The 7,239-nt window shown below is 42.8% G+C and overlaps 1 protein-coding gene across 5 annotated transcripts in view; it reads left to right on the top strand.

Annotated features, from left to right (window-relative positions):
- Window positions 1-7,239, top strand: part of sipa1l3 (signal-induced proliferation-associated 1 like 3) — an 82,472-nt gene continuing 75,233 nt past the window's right edge. For 3 of the 5 annotated variants that reach the window (XM_049576228.1, XM_049576223.1, XM_049576227.1), the window contains exon 1: window positions 1-154. The gene's annotated coding sequence lies outside the window, so the exon portion shown is untranslated. The remainder of the gene's footprint in view (window positions 155-7,239) is intronic. The other 2 variants (XM_049576225.1, XM_049576226.1) reach the window with 1 other exon arrangement.

Raw genomic sequence — 7,239 nt, 5'->3', positions numbered from 1 at the left:
CGCAGCTTCGCCGTGGTTTCGGTTGAGCATTTGGCAACGTCTCGCTCGGCAAACAGGCAGTTCTCCGTCGGCAACGAGTGTTTTCCACAATGTCTGGAGGTTTATTTTAACGGAGTAGGAGCCGGGCAGGAACACCGGAGCAGCGTTAGGTAAGGTGTGTGCTTTTTCTGGCTTTCTCTGAACAGTTTTAGTTGAACTGTGCGGGCTGAAAAGTGACGAGCGAACTAAACGTTAGCGAGCAGGGCAAACACCGAAAGGCAGCCGAGCCGACCAACTTCAGTCAATGCAGAGGACAGGCTCCTTACTACGGCTCAGCTGTGGAGCTGAGCGACACTTGAAACCCTCCACACCGACTCAACGCTTCACTCCCACCTCCGGTCATTCACCAGGCTGGATATGAAGCCTCAAGTATGCCGCTACCCGCAACAATTCATTAACTACTAAATATTCTACAACCTTCCTGATCATTAAGGCTCCAGTGCGCATGCTCGCGGTGCTGTGCAGACTTCGGATTTGTAGTTTTTTCGTACCTGAGTTAATCACAGTTGTGAGGGCCAAGAGAAAACGGCAAGACTACAAGTTCCAGACAATGGGAGCTTTGTTTGGGAGCGGAGCTAGCCAGCTAGTTAGCCTGGACGAGCTTTGAATTTCGAGTAGTTGTGCTGCAAATCGGAAGTTGCCTTGGCTGGAGATTTGTTGCAGAGTGAGCTGCATGGGGAGTATTTTGGCTGGGTGGTTACAAACACGTATTGTTTTATAGGAGTAGTTGTGAATGCAGCTGGTGTGCTGTGTGCAACATGTTTAAATGTGTTAATAAAAGGGAATTGATCGTTATCCTGTGTGGTTGGACATGCAGACTCTCTTCAGACTCTCTTCAGTTGTCAGACGTGTGCACAGTGCGCAGGATTTGCAAGTGTATAGTAGAGATTTGTGTGTGTGTGTGCATGTGTGGTCGAGTGTGGTCGAGTGTGTACATTGAATGGGGAGGTGATGATGTCTCGGCGTGTCGTCTCCCTTTCATAGAGATCCCCCGTGTTGCTGCTGTATTCCCCAGCCCTCAGGAAATGACACGTCGAGTATCAGCATGATGGATCTGCCGTGGAAGAGCAGCAGAGCATGGCAACACTGCACATATTCTGGGCATCATTTGCTCAGGTTGCCTCCTATTTGGAACTAATGGAATAATTATTACCGGGGAAAATCTGAGAACGATGCTCAAGTGTCTCACCCTGGTTATCCCTGCTGCTTACCCGCCTGTAACAGCAGCAAGTGTTGAGCTCAGCACTGCCCACTGTTTGCTGCACACTGGGGAAATCCAGCATGTCATCCACTGTTTGAGAGGAGATCAGATTTGAATACAGTTCTGAGCTGTGAAGTTTACGCTGCATAATAATGACATGGTTCTCCATATTGTAAATCCAGTTTCCTTGGATCAAAGGCTGTGCACCAGACTGCAGAAGTCAGTCACACAATGCTGTCTGTTCATAGTTTCCAGGAAGACATTTCCATCCTCTAAACGGCTGTTTGAAAATGCTCCATATCAAATCAAAACTGAGTAGCTCAAAACTTATCAGTCTGTGCAACTCCAGTGCTGTATGTTGTAGCTGAAAAATTCAAAGACTGCTCTGGAGACCTTAGACTTTAAAACAGTCGACATCCACAAGGCCGTCTTACTGCTCATAACCGTCACTGCTGTATCTCACTTTTTATGTTCCTGTCCTGCCTTCTTTCAAAACTCTACCTGTCTGACAAAGCAAAAAACAGTAGCAGTACACATGTAGTTCAGTGTGATTTATTACACCAGCAAGTGCAGCAGCATGTCACTGCAAGCTGCTTTTGTTGGATGTATAGAAAACAACAGGAGCTTCCACGAGATACAGCAAACCTGCAGAAAGAAGCAGGAAGTTCAGACGGAGAATCATTTGATCATATTATTTCAATTAAATCGTGTAACTCCATAAATCCACCATTGTGTCGGTCTATATACCGTTGGGTGTGATGCTGCTACGGTTGCGGTGTAATAGGTGTTTTTCAAGGGTCCAGTAACAGCGCTTCTAAAATTACAACATAAAATTTGACACTGACACATTCTTGGCATTCTTCTTTGAATATCCAATTCTGAAAGTTTTGGCACAGACACTGCATAAAAATTCTAGGATTTGACATTTAAAGATTTGCATTTCTGCTGTGTAGCATGATCAAGCAACAAACCATGTGTCAAATGCCATATCCTTCTCTGGGTTGTACCGTTTGGGTCATGCAACTCAATTAAGGTCAATGCAAGACATCTTTAAAATCACAATCCTAAACCCCTTGCTACTGAGATGAGAATGGCAAAATCTAAGGTATTCACAGTGTAAGATGAATTTTTAGTTTTGGATTTGGTTGGAAAAATGTGCCACTCTGAAGCTATAAATATGAGGTCTTCTCCAGATCCAATTTCTCTAATTAAACTTGACCTTTCCAGTAAATATGGTTTGTACCTTTAGATTTTGTGTAGAATATGTTTTGCTGCCAATAGTACATGATTTAGAGGAGTTCTGCCAGGTCCATAATGTCCGTATAACCATGTTCATTTTGCCATTTTTACAACAAGATCACATTATCCATGCTAATCTACGCTAATTTCATAACTTTAGGCTGACGTCACATAGTCGTAAAAGCAGCCCCAGCAGCCAGCTTGTAGTTGGCTCTACTGGGTACCAGATAACACTTGCTTACAGTGTGTGATCTCCAGGAACATCTCATATTTTGTGCTACTTGTTTCGGTGTTTCATTGCAGACAGCTGCAGGAACAAAGGATCCTGTCTTCAAAGGCAGCTGAATGTGGGCCACCTGAGTTATTTCGCCTGTAAACATTACATTGAATCACCATGTCGTATCTTGATAGAGGTGACTCATCAGTTGTTTGATTTTTCTCCCTGTTCTTTTCATTCTTGACAAGGATTTTTAAAGAACTCACACACAGGTCATCTGTTGGATGAATAATACATTTCCAAGAGTCTTTTGTGAGGTTTTAAGGCAGCAAAGATTTTGTTTTTGGCACCAGCTCTGCGTAAAGTTCTCCCTTCCTAACCACGACACCTTGGCAGCCCTCCTGTTGTTTGTAATTTTAGAACGAAAAGCTTCTTGCCAGGTTTCTATTTAATCCTCGGAGGCGTCCTACTCTTAGTTAAAGACGGTTTAATAGAAATGAACAATTGTGTGTTCTTACAGTGTGCAGAGGTACACACACAAGCACCTCATATAACATCCATCACAATCATTGGGAGTGTCCTGATAGGTCACAGGGAGGCAGGACAATACCTCAGGCTGAAGGTCCCATCTGGTCTGTGTCAGAGTGCACAGTGACGGCTGAGTGTGTGTTTGTGTGTGTGTGTGTGTGTTTCCAGGAGCCTATACATGTAATAAACTTGAGCTTATAGATTTCAGTCATAGAGGCATATATCAAACCGCTGTCTCTCTGTTTATTGCAGTCTCATGCTGCTGGGTTATACTCCTTTTAAATTAACACCGTGACGCAGGTTCAACTCGTGTCAGTGGTTAATCTGAGTGGGTCACTGCACGTCATCACACCTGGCATCACAGCCTCCTCCCAACTGGGGTCGAATGCAGTTTGGAGAGTAATTGACTGTGGTGAACAGGTGTTTCTATTTGGCTTAGCAATTTATTTTAATTTTATAGTTTTCAGATCATTTAATTAATAATGAATACTTGAGTCGTGCCATTGCCAATGCCATTTTTTCCTTCCTGATACCAATTCGTATACCTGAACTTGAATATCAGCCGATATGGAATACCAATCCAATATCACTGCGTTAAAAAAATCAGCTGTATACTACTAAGGCTGTATGGATGTGAAATTATTGCTATCACTGTTGTATGGTATGTCTCAGGTTAAACCCTTTTGTAAAACATGAACAAATACATACAGAGAATGAATTCCATGGAACTTTTTTTATTATCTAATTTGACTCAGTCACAAGACATTAATAGCATGATTTTCCACTGTAAAATATTGCCACATTACGGACGTTTTTCGGATAACTGACATCACATAATTTACTGGAAATACAAGTTTCTTCCCTGCTCTAAAACAGATCTTACCAGTAACTGCACAGCACAACTTGCTGTGTAGGCTGCCGTTTTAGAGCAGGGAAGAAGAACTGACTTCTGGGAAAACTGCTATTTTATCAGAGTGTGAAACTATTTTAATGTCTACTAATAAATTACATGGTATCGGATTGGTCATCAGCTTGCTTATTGTCTGATATCCGATCCAACATTTCAGAGGCTTTTCAGATAGTGGTATCATTTACAGAACAACTCTTTTAATACATTTATAACAAGCAGATAAAACGGCCACAGGAGGTGAGCAAACCCTTTTTATACCGGCAACAAGATCTCATAAGTCAAAGAAGTCACTGTGACACAGTAATCAAACTCAATTAGTTCATACAGTTACCTCTTGGATGCAAACACAGAGTGATCATGGACTAAAAACAGCATATAGGCAAAGCAAGGCAAGTTTTTATAGTGCCTTAGATGGAATTCAAAGTGGTTTATGTATGGTAAAGGAATGCATAACATTTGAAATGGAGCATAAAAGAAAAAAAAAAACAATGAAAGCAACATTATATAAGTCATATATTAAATCACAGATTGACAGAAAGTAAAGGACTAGAAAGACAGTTACAGTGCACTAACGTTAAAACCTCCAGGCACTCTATACAAACATCCAAAGTAAGTTTTTCGTGATATTTAACCGGCATTTTATCCACAAGAAAAAGACGGAGAGACAGCAGCACAGGAACCAAGAGAGCACACTGTGTGGGCGAGATCCAGCGTGGATGTGGAGAGAAACTGAAAATGAAATTTTATTTGATAATTATGTAATGTAGTGGAGTTCTATGTAATTCTGTGGTTTAGCTGTTACAAGTATGGCACTACAGTGGAAGACTGTGAACTGTGTGTGAACAGGAATGGCCTCAGAAAACTCAATCACATGTCTGTACACCTGAATATGTAAGAGGTATGTCAGAGGGCAGAACAACTGAACTGTCTTGCTTACTCCTGGTATATATGTATTTTTACAATGATTAACTGCAAACAGCACCTGTGAATGTATGTTCAGTAGAGCTGCGGCACACACGTGTATTAGTCAGAGTCCAGGTGATACAGTTAAAGATGAAATAGCATCAGACCACCAACAGAATTACAAGCCCCTTCTGTATCCACTCTCTTTGATGTATTCCCCTCCCTTGAGGGTTTTATCCATAAATCAGTGTGCATGACAGTGTCAAGAGGTCAGAGATTTACAGAAAGAGGAGCGCACCAATGTTTCCTGAAATGAGTCTCTGCTTTATGGCCTTCTGTATGGCTATAAAACATTTGCTAGGTAGGCAGTTGATCTATCGAGCCTCCCTCCTCCTTTTTCTTCGTCTTCTCACTGCTGCAGAGGTCAGATTCCCTCAAGGTGTTGTTTACCAATCTGTGTCTTCTTCTCCATGAGGAGGATGAATCAGAGAATCACAGCCCTGCGCGTAAATGTCTAAAATGTGCTTACATTCGGCTGATAGCGCTGACATTATGCAGTTTATATCTCTTACAGAGGTTAGGGTCTTCTCGCTGTGGATATAAGGCAGAGTAGGTGTCCCAGGCGCAACATAGGCTGTGTCCCAGGCTACATCTCTCTTCTCTTGACTCCTCTCTCTGCTCTGGGTATGTTTGACTAGGGTAAATATAGCATGCTGGTTTTAGCAAGAGGATAAACACAGATGTTGAGGAGGCCTTTCTTGCCACAGGTCGGCCTGCGTCCTCCCCCTGGTCAGCGTTGGTAGCAGAGTGAGAGAGAGGGAGAGGGAATGCCCCACTATCCATCCACAGCACACTTAAACAGGGTTATTGGACTTAACACTAAGCTCTTGACAGGGTTATAGAATGTAGACATTTGCTGCAAATCATTTAGACAGCCCGACAAAGTGCTGTACATAAAGAGTGATTTACGCAGGCTGCCCGTTTAGCAATTTAAAGTGGAGGCCACTCAGATTTACAAATGGATGTCCACTTAACAAAGAGCCTGTACTCAGCCCTGTCAGGCGCTGAGTTTAAACTTGGATCTGTGTTTATAGAAATAGAAGAGAGCTTGAAGATTTTCAGAGAAATCCAGACGGGACTGTTTGGGTTATTTCTCAATTCTCACACTGAATCCAAGGCTGTGAGGGGTAGGAATTGCTGCCATAACTGGCTATAGGCCTCCTAAGTCCCTGAGCAGTGCTGAATGTGCTCATCTCCATAACACTGAGCTCTTATCTGTTACTCTCCCCCTTTTTATAATGTTTCTCTCCAGCCTATATCCCTCCTTTCAGAGGGGACTGGTGTTATTAAATGGTGTTTCAGTGCTCCGCTGTAAGAGACGGTTGATAATAGAAGCACAAATCATGCATCCGATCTCCGGGGACCGGGCTTTTTTGTAGAGACTTGCGAAGCATTTAGAGACACATCCATTGATATGAATTGTCATGCAGCTGAGAGCAGCCACCTTTCTCACTGTAATGTCTTCATCGCTTTTATTCCTCCGACTTCTGGTTTCTTGTGTCTTGGGAGTTGAGTTTGTCTGCTGCTTTAAGGGGAACAGCGTGTTGTTACACCTGCTTCATGTCTGTCCCTAACTGAGGCTTCACACATTGGGTTGACAGGTGGTGTGTGTGTGTGTGTGTGTGCGCGCACGCGCACAAAGAGCTCTATCACACACCAACATAGCAATGTACTGGAAAGAGGAAATCCTGCATGACGGGATAGAGAAACAGCTGATTCTGTCTCCATCTGTTTTTATGGAGTGAGGAAGAGTAAATTAACATTGTTCACCGCACATACACATGAGCTTGACCATCACACAACTGTCAAGGCAGGAGCTCACTTGCTAGTCTGAACTGCAGCAACTGTTTTGTGTTTTGGTTTTTAGACTTTTTACTTGCCTTGTGGGGTAAGTCGGTAACAGAAATCCACTTGCCAGAAGTCAGTTTTTACTTGTCCCTGTACAGATTGTTTCATTTTATTAGTGGCTATTAAATTTCAGCAAAGACTAAAGGTAATTCACCTTAAAAACACCTCTCTTTTTCTGCCTTGCTCTCAAACTTGAGGCAAACTGTGCAAAACATACCCTAGCTGTTTCGCCCACATCCTCTAAAGCAGTGGTTCCCAACTTGTCCACCCACAGGGTCCAGATTTCTCCTTCGT

Source organism: Epinephelus fuscoguttatus, linkage group LG5 (assembly GCF_011397635.1).
Source record: "Epinephelus fuscoguttatus linkage group LG5, E.fuscoguttatus.final_Chr_v1".
NCBI lineage: Eukaryota > Metazoa > Chordata > Actinopteri > Perciformes > Serranidae > Epinephelus > Epinephelus fuscoguttatus.
The sequence above is the reverse complement of the archived record's forward strand: the minus strand, read 5'-3'. Positions and strand labels throughout refer to the sequence as shown.